This window comes from Gekko japonicus, unplaced genomic scaffold (assembly GCF_001447785.1).
Source record: "Gekko japonicus isolate JY-2015 unplaced genomic scaffold, Gekko_japonicus_V1.1 scaffold2865, whole genome shotgun sequence".
Taxonomy (NCBI): domain Eukaryota; kingdom Metazoa; phylum Chordata; class Lepidosauria; order Squamata; family Gekkonidae; genus Gekko; species Gekko japonicus.
In genome coordinates this window covers 3470-14715 of record NW_015160923.1, presented here as the reverse complement: position 1 = coordinate 14715, position 11246 = coordinate 3470, and positions in this window count along the sequence as shown.

Genomic DNA, 11246 nt, shown 5'->3' with positions numbered 1-11246 from the left:
CCCCAATAGCTGGCAATCCAAAACAGTCCAGTGGAGCCTGAGCGGTGGGTGTTGCCTTCTGACACACTTCCTGTGATGTCAGGGGGTTTGGCACATGCAAATAAGTTATGCTAATGAGCTCCGGCACCTCTTTTTCTACGAAATGACCCCTGCTTCTGGAGAGCAGTTGTAATTATCTTGTGAGCAGTCAGTGGAGCCTGAGCGGTGGGTGTTGCCTTCTGACACACTTCCTGTGATGTCAGGGGGTTTGGCACATGCAAATAAGTTATGCTAATGAGCTCCGGCACCTCTTTTTCTACGAAATGACCCCTGCTTCTGGAGAGCAGTTGTAATTATCTTGTGAGCAGTGTTCCCTCTAAGCTGAGTCAGTGTGAGCTAGCTCACAGTTTTTTAGCCTCCGGTTCACGCGTTTTTGTCTTAGCTCGGGAAGGGACCATCCATATTCATAGCATGATCACACTGATCTTTCATAGGAACTGGGTCTAGCAGCTGCTTGCTTCTCCCCGCTCCTCCACATGCAGCTGCTGGCGTGACCTTGGGTCAGTCATAAGTTCTTTGAGAGCTGTTCTCTCAAGGGCAGTTCTCAGGAGAGCTCTCTCAGCCACACCTACCTCACAGGCAGTGTTCCCTCTAAGCTGAGTCAGTGTGAGCTAGCTCACAGTTTTTTAGCCTCCAGCTCACACATTTTTGTCTCAGCTCAGGAAGGATGGCTCCAGAGCAAACTAATTTATGCAGGAGCCAAATCGCCCACTCACCACTTTTAATGGCAGTCGCTCACAGAGTAGCTCACAGAATCTTTGCTCACAAGACTCCACAGCTTAGAGGGACTGTTGCTTGTGAGGCAGGCGGGGCTGAGAGAGTTACGTGTTTTGTGCTTTTAATTAAATGTAGTTACGTATTTTGTGCTTCTCTGAAACGTTGCTTGGGTTTTTAGTGCTGTGTCTTTAATAGCTTATTGATGGTTCACAAGTTTTTATGGTGTTTTATGTCTTACTAGTTTCACCTTGGAGGCCGCCTTGAGAAGTTTTTTTCCCTGGAGAGGTCACATAGAAACCATCTAAATGAATAAAGTCCCTTACCAAAGGCTACTGAGTTAATTTAGCAATCTTGGGATAGGGAGGAAGTTCCTCTCATGGACTGGAAACTAGCTAGCCAACAGGAAGCATGGCGGTTGGTGGAAAGTGTCGTCAAGTCAGGACCAGATGACAGCAACCTCATAATATTTTCAAGGCAAGAGAAGCTGAGAGGTGCTTTGCCATTGCCTGCCTCTGCGTAGCAACCCTGGACTTCCTTGGTGGTCTTCCATCCAGTTACTAATTAGGGCTGACCCTGCTTAGCTTCCGAGATCTGATGAGACTGGGGTATCCTGGGCCACCCAGGTCAAGGCAAGAGACATTCAGAGGCTGTTTGCCATGGCCTGCCTCTGCGTGGCAACCCTAAACCTTCTTGGTGGTCTTCCATCCAGTACTAATTAGGGCTGACCCTGCTTAGCTTCCGAGATCTGATGAGACTGGGGTATCCTGGGCCTTCCAGGTCAAGGCAAGAGACATTCAGAGGTGGTTTGCCATGACCTGCCTCTGCGTAGCAACCCTAACCTTTCTTGGTGGTCTCCCATCCAAGAAGCACTAACCAGACTTGATGCTGTGTAGCCTCTGAGATCTGGTGAAAAGGGGCTAGCCTGGGCCATTCAGGTAGTAGGAATGAACAGCCGGTCATGGTATTAGAGGAAATAGACGGGGTGGAGGAGTCAGATCTGTGTCGGGGTGGATGTTGTTTGACTTAAATCTCAGAGATACCATGAACTTTGTGGTGAACAGGCACAGCGGGTGAACATACCGTGTTCAACAGTTACAACAGGGCAGGAACGGGCTCCTATCTGATAGGTTCATCTAGGATCGGCCTCCCCCTCTTTCGCCTCTCTGCCCCCTTCACGTCCCCCCTTTTCCTTCGTATCAGATGATTACATATTGCCCCTTAATACGAGTTTAAGCCATAGTTTAAGTAATAAGTTGTACTTTATATTTTTATTTTTTTATTATATTTATTGTAATCAGGGGTCCTTTTGTAGAAAAAGAGGTGCAGGAGCTCATTAGCATAACTCATTAGCATAACTTATTTGCATATGCCACGCCCCCTGACATCACCGGAGGTGTGTCAGAAGGCAACACCCACCGCTCAGGCTCCACTGGACTGTTTCGGATTGCTAGCTATGGGGGGGACGTGCAGATCTGCCCTCACAGAGGAGGGAGAGCTTGTACCTGAATAAAAGTTGGTCTTAAAGGTGTCACTGGACTGTTTTGGATGACGAAAACCTCCGGAAGTGCATCATGAACAAAGTCACGCCCGGTGAAACGCTGGTTTTAAGAATGTATTTATGGTAGAAAAACCAGGAGAAGATTTGTGTATGATATGTCAAACTGTTGTATGAATGAAATTAGACAAGCATAGGAATTTTTCTGATGAAGAGGCGAAACGAAGAGTCATTCTGGAGGTTTTCGTCAGGATTCACTTGCATTTTGATAGTTCACCTTCACCTGAAACTTATTTTATTTATTTATTTATTTATTTTTCGTATTTATACCCTGCCCTCCCCGTGGGCTCAGGGCGGCTTACAGGGGCAAGGCGAAGCCATTCTTTTGTGTATTAGTATCTGCTTTAATATGGTTGTATGTTATAATATACTTTGATACGCTCAAGCGCTTTGTTCTATCAGTCTGTGCTTCGTTTGTTTGATCATCTCAGGACGGTGTTCTCCATTGCATATGTGTTATTTGGAAATCTGCATTCAGTTGGGTAAATCTTTCCTTTTCACCTTTACCTTTCGCTTCCCTTCTTTCCTCCGCTATTTGTAAAGCCTCATCAGACAGCCACTTCGCTTTCTTGCATTTCTTTTTCTTTGGGTTGGTGCGGATTGCTGCCTCTACCTGGAGATTACATAGAAAAATATAGAACACTGTGTGTAATAAATGTATACTTAAATTTATGCCTTTTCTTTTTCTTGTTTTAAATTTTTTTCTATACTATTTTACAAATATTGGTGTCAAGTATTTCAAAACATCCATGACCCTGGAAGAGAATCTATTTCATCTACTGCTCGGATGCAAAAGCAGCTTGGAAGGCAGAAGGAAATGAAACTGAAACAATATGACAACTGCGCAGCCACAAAGCTGTTCGACAGCTGCTCAAGGCAAATCTGTGGCTTGGCTCACCTGTGGTGGTGATAGTTGTTGTTGTTATATTAAATTTATAACCCACTCTCCCCAAAACCTGCTCAGAGTGGGTAACAACATCTATGAATCATACAGTCTAAAACAAGGGTGTCAAACATGCGGCCCGGGGCTGGATCAAGCCCCCGGAGGGCTTCTATCAGGCCTGCAGTGGAACTGGCTGTCTTCTGCTTCTTCTTCCAGTTCTGCTGCTGCTGCGTCATCGTAGGTTTGCAGCTTACACAGACACACCCGAACAGCATACTCAAGATTGCAACAGCACAGATATTTTGATGCAATGATTCAGAGCAAGAGGTGTCAGTTATCAGACACTGTTAAATAAAGTAAATATTGCAAGAGTGCTAATGCTTTAATCATGTTTTTTTTATTTTAAGTTTAAAAAAACACCCCTTTCTGTTTGTGTCCTTTATAAAGTTTATATCTCCACTACCTGGCATCACATGTTATGACACACACGGCCTGGCGCAACAAGGTCTCATTTATGTCAGATCCAGACCCCATAACAAATGAGTTCGACACCCCTGGTCTAAAACATTACAATCATTACAATAGACATACTAACAATTAACTAATTACAATCAGGGGTCATTTCCTGCAGGAGCGCACAGGAGCGAAGCTCCGGCAGTAAAGAGCCCAGGGGGCGGGAACATGCAATAAGCCACACCCCCTGCTCCCAGCAGGCCTCAGTCAGAGCAAGAAGCAGCCAGGTAAGTTTCTTAGGCTGGCTAGGCCGTACTGGCACAGGCCAGATCATGACAGGCACCTTTAAGACCAAGTTTTATTCAGGTACAAGCTCTCCCTCCTCTGTGAGGACAGATCTGCACGTCCCCCCCCCCATAGCTAGCTATCCGAAACAGTCCAGTGGCGCCTGAGCGGTGGGTGTTGCCTTCTGACACACCTCCGGTGATGTCAGGGGGTGTGGCATATGCTAATGAGTTATGCTAATGAGCTCCTGCACCTCTTTTTCTACGAAATAACCCCTGCAAACAGGGATTTTTGAGATTCTGGAATGTTGACTTCTGGGCCCCTAGCGGGAAATTCAGAGTTTCAAGGAACTTCCGGTAGGCTTATTTATTCCGGTGACCCTTTGTGCCCCTGATTTTATGCCTTTGGAATAATGAAAGAACAGTCTGATGGCCCAGAGAAGACGAAGCATAACCATTGAACCAGATTTGTATCTTCACTGTACATCAGTTTTATTACTGGACAACACATCACATTTTGGACTCCCCCCCGCCCCCCATTTGTTTTGCAGATTCCTACATGAAAAAACTCCGGATTAAATGTCCTGATTCTGGGGCAAGGGGGACCCGTCCTGTTATCGACCAATAGCCTGTAAAGAACAGTTTCAGGAGGGGAGCAACGTTCCCGCTAAGCTGTCGAGTCTTGTGAGCAAAAATTCTACTTTGTGAGCTACTGGCATTAAAGTGGTGAGCGAGCAATTTGGCTACTGCATAAATTAGTCTGGTAAAGAACAGTTTCAGGAGGGGAGCCATGTGGGCCTGTAGTGGAAGAGCCGAATTCGAGTCCAGTGGCACACACATGAAGCTGCCTCGTACTGAGTCAGACCCTTGGTCCATCAAGGTCAGCCTTGTCTACTCAGACTGGCAGCGGCTCTCCAGGGTCTCAGGCAGAGGTCGTTCCCATCACCTCCTGCCTGGTCCTTTTAACTGGAGATGCCGGGGATTGAGCCTGGGACCTTCTGCCTGCCAAGCAGAGGCTCTGCCACTGAGCTACAGCCCTACTTCATGGCTCTCCAGGGTCTCAGGCAGAGGTCGTTCCCATCACCTCCTGCCTGGTCCTTTTAACTGGAGATGCCGGGGATTGAGCCTGGGACCTTCTGCCTGCCAAGCAGAGGCTCTGCCACTGAGCTACAGCCCTACTTCATGGCTCTCCAGGGTCTCAGGCAGAGGTCTTTCCCATCACCTACTGCCTGGTCCTTTTACCTGGAGATGCCAGAGGTTGGACCTGGGACCTTCTGCATGCCAGGTAGATGCTCACCCACCTTAGAGACCAACAAGAATTTGGGGGATATGAGCTTCTGAAAGTCAAAGCTCCCTCTGGTCCATTCTGCATCTGGCATTCGCTCCCCATTTTCTCAGCACTCGACCTGGTTCCCCCTTGCCTCGGAATATCTGTTTCCATTGCATTGCCTCGGATCCTGATTTCTGCATTGGCTCGGGTCAGGTTGCCACCCATTGCCTCGGATCCTGATTTCTGCATTGGCTCGTGTCAGCTTGCCACCTGTTTTGTTTTCAATGCCAGCTCTTGCATTGGTATGCAGATTTTCCTGTGTCAGTACTTGCCTCAGCGGTCATTAGCTGGTTTACAGGTTCATTCTGCGGGGTTAGCAGAAGTGGGGAGATACTAAGTAGATGGTGTGGCCGAGCCAGGCAGAGTCCACATATTAAGCGATGACAAGAAAGGGTCTATTCAAAAAGTCGTATTCAGTTGTATTCAAAAGTCGGAGAACACAATACTTACTTCTTTCCGTGTTCAGAATTGTCTGATGGACTCCCCCCCCCCCGGTTGTCTCCTGTTCTTTAACAGGGTATCTAAGAAAAAGACCTTTGGTTCCTGAAGGCTCAAACCCTGAAAATCTCATTGGTCTCTAAGATGCTACTGGATTCGAAATCTAATTATTCTTCTGCAGACCGACTTGAATACCCTCCTGACTCTGTTCTTTACCAGCCGTCAGTCCATAAGAGGACGGGTCCCCCTTGCCCCAGAACTGTAAAGTTTAATCAGGGATTTTTGGCGAAGGAGTGTGGGGAAAAGTCTTTGCTAAGTCCGATACGTGATGCGCTGTGAAGCAAAACCGATGCACAGCAAATATATAAACCTAATCTAGCTCAATGATTATACTTCCTCTTCCTGCGCCATTTTTACTTTTTTTTTTTTAATTGTTCCAGGGGCAAACACATACAGTCAGTTCCTGAAGGGGTAGCCGAAGGATAACCTGAATGAATCCGTCCACCAGGTGTTCCTTGAAACTGCTGGGGACCCATTAAGCAAACATTCCAATAAACATTAAGCAAACATTCCAATATCTCAAAAATCTGTACTGTACAGTACAGAACTGTACAGCCCAACTAGAGGACCAGACCCTGGCATTGTTTGTGAATCGTAAAGGAGATAACTCCACACGCATGCCAGGTGCTTGTTGGAATGGTGAACTTCATCCTTTTGGCCCTTCGGTGAACATTTGATAATCTCCCCCCCGCCGTTCCGTGGAACTGCATGGTACACCTAAATACAACAATGGTTACATCATCGCCCATCAGCCAAATGGTATAAATATCATTCTCTAGCCTTCGGTCCCAGTCTCCCTTTACTTTTTGAGGCATCTGCTTACAACCAACTTGCCAACAGCTTCCACGGCAACGGTAAGTCATTGAGTATCAGGTTCATGGTTTTAACATGGAAATCGTGTTTAATTGGCTTGGATCCCTCCCAGTGCTGGTGCTAAACTGGGACCTTGAATACAACTATTTGCTCATAACACCAGAGCTAAGGGGAGTGGAGGGGTGTGCGTGAAAAAAACTAAAACTGAACCTGTAGTGTCGTGAACAACAGGGCATGTCAGGTTTGCTTCAACTGGAGAAGGGTTTGTTATTTAACTCTCTGACCCACTGGACCTTTCTGCACCCATCTGCTTCCAAGCAGTTTGTCCACAGCGACGTCGGAAGCAGAATCTCCCTCCGCATTGCATCCCGCTCTTGCTTTCCTCCTGCATTGTGGCTCTTTCCAGATTTGTGTTTTGTTTCCTGTATTCAACGCATTAAAACACAATTTTTTGCTCAAGTAACAATTAAATGGAGGACTAAAACAGATATTGGGGAGCAAAGCTGAACCGGATCGAGTGCTGAGAAGATGCAGAATGGACCATTTCAACAGAACCCAGTCAAGACTGTGGTGATGCAGGCCAGCGTGGTTGATGTACTAGAGAGAGCCTACCTTCCTGTAGGTAACTCATGTGTGATTTCTCCCCAATTCCTGAGAGTGCGGTGCATAATTATAGGATAGGGGAGACTTGTCTTGGCAGTAGCATGTGCAAAAAGGACCTAGGGGTCTTTAATCGTGAGTCAGCCGTGTGATGCTGTAGCTAAAAAGGCAAATGCAATTTTGGGCTGCATCAACAGAAGCATAGTGTCCAGATCATGCAAAGTCTCAGAGTGGCTTACAAACTCCTTTCCCTTCCCCTCCCCACAACAAACACCCTGTGAGGTAGGTGGGGCTGAGAGAGAGCTCTTGAGGACTGCCCTTTAGAGAACAGCTCTAAGAGAACCAGAGGTCGATTCGGGGGGGATCGCGGGGGACCGCAGTCCCCCCGGGTGAAGTGTGAGGGGGCGGGGCACACGATGAAGCCCCGCCCCTTGCTTCTGGCCGCCCCGCTTCTAGCCCTCATTCAGACAGGAGGAGGCAGGAGAAGAGGGAGGGTAAGTTGCTTCCTCCCCACCTCTCCCCACCCCTGCCTGCCTGGGGCCAGGGGGGGCCTTGGCGGGGCTTCCTCACACTCCTGCCGGCCTTGCAAGTCCACCGCCGGGCCCCTGATATCAGGGGGTGTGGCATATGCTAATGAGTTATGCTAATGAGTTCCCCTAGCTCTTTTTCTACAAAATGACCCCTGAAGAGAACTATGGCTTGCCCAAGGTCATCCAGCCAGGTGCAAGTGGAGGAGTGAGGAATCAAACCCGGTTCTCCCAGATTAGGGTCCGCGCACTTAACCACGACACCAAACTGGCTCTCTGTGTTCAGTTTTGAGCACCACAATTTAAGAAGGATATAGACATGTCCAGTGGAGGGCAGCGAAGATGGTGAGGGGTCTGGAGACCAAGTCCTATGAGGAAAGGTTGAAGGAACTGGGTATGTTTAGCCTGGAGAGGTGATATGATAACCATCTTCAAGTACTTGAAGGGCTGTCATAGAGAGGGTGGTACAGAGTTGTTTTCTGTTGCCCCAGAAGGTCGGACCAGAACCAGCAGGTTGACATTAAATCAGAACAGTTTTCGGCTAAACATTGGGAAGAACTTCCTGACAGAGCAGTTCCTCAGTGGAACAGGCTTCCTCACGAGGTGGTGGGCTCTCCTTCTTTGGAGGTTTTCAAACAGAGGCTAGATGGCCATCTGACAGCAATGCTGACCCTGTGAACTTCGACAGATCATGAGAGGGAGGGCAGGAAGCAGGCCCATAACTACAGTGGGGCCTTTTGGGGCCCCACCCCACTGTCAGCTATGCTGCCATAAGGGGTGGGGGTGGGGGATTCGTTTGCCTGTGTAACCAGTACACTGCATTCCTTCTTGGCTTCTGTAATGCTTGCTTATCTATGGCCTTGCAGGTGGTGTGCAGTGTCTGGGATTCAAGGGAACCGTGGGAGTGCCTTCGGTTCTCAGCTTCGGCTCTAACGGCCTGGGGCTCCTTCTCCCGCGCGCGGGAATGTGGCCAATTGGCCTAAGGAAAGGGGGGGTGCATACGAATACCCTATATCCCATTATGCTTGTAGGGGCGACGCCATTCCTAACAGTGACTTTGTTAATGCATCTATAGCTCTGCAATAAAGTATAAGCTTTCTGATAAGCGTGGACTCCGTTGTTGGCTGTGGAACCTGGCACCCACAAATAGCCATGCCAGAAACCTTATTATTGGGGGGTATATTTGCGTATTTTTAAGTGTGTGTGTCTGTGTTTGTGTGTGTCTGTGTAAAAACCTTATTTTTGAGGACAGAGCGCCCCTGCCCTTTCTGTATACCATGACCTTGGTGGTACACAGCAGGACTGGGCTAGTAGAAAGGGGGATTGTTGGAGATGTATCGAAGGTGCCACTCCTGAGTGATCTTCTAAGAACATAAGAGAAGCCAATGTTGGATCAGGCCAAAGGCCCATCCAGTCCAACACTCTGTCACACAGTGGCCAAAAATACCAGGGGCCATCAGGAGGTCCACCAGTAGGGCCAGGACATTAGAAGCCCTCCCACTGTTGACACACACACCCCCAAGCACCAAGAAGACAGAGCATCACTTGCCCCAGAGTCCCTATCTATAAAGGTAAAGGTTCCCTTGCTCGAAAGCCAAGTCGAGTCCGACTCTAGGGTTGCGGTGCTCATCTCCGTTTCAAAGCCATGAGCCAGCGCTGTCCAAAGATGTTTCCGTGGTCATGTGGCCGGCATGACTAAACACCAAGACGCACGGCACACTGTTACCTTCCCACCGAAGTGGTACCTATTTATCTACTTGCAATTTCTTGCTTTCGAACTGCTAGGTTGGCAGGAGCTGGAACTAGAGACGGGAGCTCACTCCGTCATGCGGCACACTCGGGTCTCGAACTGCTGAACTACCAACCTTCCGCAGCCTGCAGTTCAGCGTCTTAACCACTTGAGCCACCACAGCTCCTTATCTATACCTTGCGGCCAATAGCCACTGAGGGACCTCTGCTGCAGATGCTTATCTAAGCTTTCTTGCCCCATGGAAGGGAACTCAAAAGGGATTTAAATGCCCTCTGAGCTGTTTTTTCCTAGGAATTGATGTTCACCTTCGGCTGACATGCTTATCTAAGCTTTCTTGTCCCGTGGAAGGGAACTCAAAAGGCCTTTAAATGCCCTCTGAGCTGTTTTTTTCCTAGGAACGGATGTTCACCTTCCGCTGACCTTCTAATTACCCGTCCGTCTCTTGCTTATCCGTGTTTTTCTTACTCATTTGTTAAAGAACATATCAAAAGTATTATGAACTGAGATCGAGGAAGCTTTTCCAAAACAGTGATTTCTTTATTCAGCTCATAACTTAACCCAGGACAACACAACACAGAGCAAGCTAACTTTTATACGTTCTGAACTGGTAAAAACCACACCTCTAAAGTAGATAACAACCAATGAAATAACAGTGCTTGGGACGGAGCACTGCTGGAAGCCGGATGAGGGGGAAAGGGTGGGGAGTAGGATATAGGTTAGGAGTGTAATGTTGAATATAAGTTTATCTTGAACATGTCTAAATATATTGTAATAAATTGTTGTTGTTGTTTTTAAAAAAAGCAATGTCCCGTTTAGGTTACATAAGCCTCGCACGTAAGTAACTACAGGTTTCATAGAATCACACATAATCAATAGGCAGTATCAATAAACGAATACATAACGAAAACAATGCTAAAACATGTTTAAAAAGAGAACTTCTGAGGATGTAAAAAGCACAGAATTATCAAGGGCCACCCAAACACTGCTAAGAATTTAGAATAATGTTATAACAATTTTTTTTTTAATGCTGCCTCATGTATTTACTGGAAGTTCTTACCAGTTGGTGGTTACCATATGGTGGTTCCTATAGTTCATAGGTTACCGGAAGTAACAAAGGGTAGCTCTAGGAATTGCCAGGAACTCTATCTGGGTGGTCAACCATAGAGCTTCTGGCAGTTCCTAGAGCTATCCTTTGTTACTTCGGGTAAGAACCTCCGGTAAATACACGAGGCTGCGTTTTTAAAAAAAATGTTCCTGCTCCAAGCAGCAGCAAGCTATGGGACATGGGGGCCCATGAGCCCTATGGCTCTGTCTTTCAGGCTGCAGGTTGCAGTCTGGTTACTGCAATGCCCTATTTGTTGGAACTGAATCCTTGTGAAAGAGAAGTGGATGAGAAGAATCCCCACCGTGGTGGACTTGAGAAGTGGGACTTAACTCACCGCCAAGTTTTGCAACCGAGTTGTTTCACTGGACTCAGAGAGACTCTAACTTGTGCAACTCCGATGGCCCTAACTGATGGACCTCCTGATGGCACTGTGATGTATTCAATAGCTGCCAATGGAATACATAACTGTATGTGAACCACCTCATTGAAGTGCTATGTTAAACTTCATCCTGGGCTAGGATCCTAATCCCTCCAATCCTATTGGTAGCCCAGGAAGAACCTACCAATCACGTGCCATCAAGCTCCCTGAGCGGGAACATCTGTGATTGGACTTTAGGTATACAATCTTATTGGTTGGTATTGTATAGTAGGCGTGGCTACATTAGCCGAGAGAGTTTAAAAGTGGAACAGCT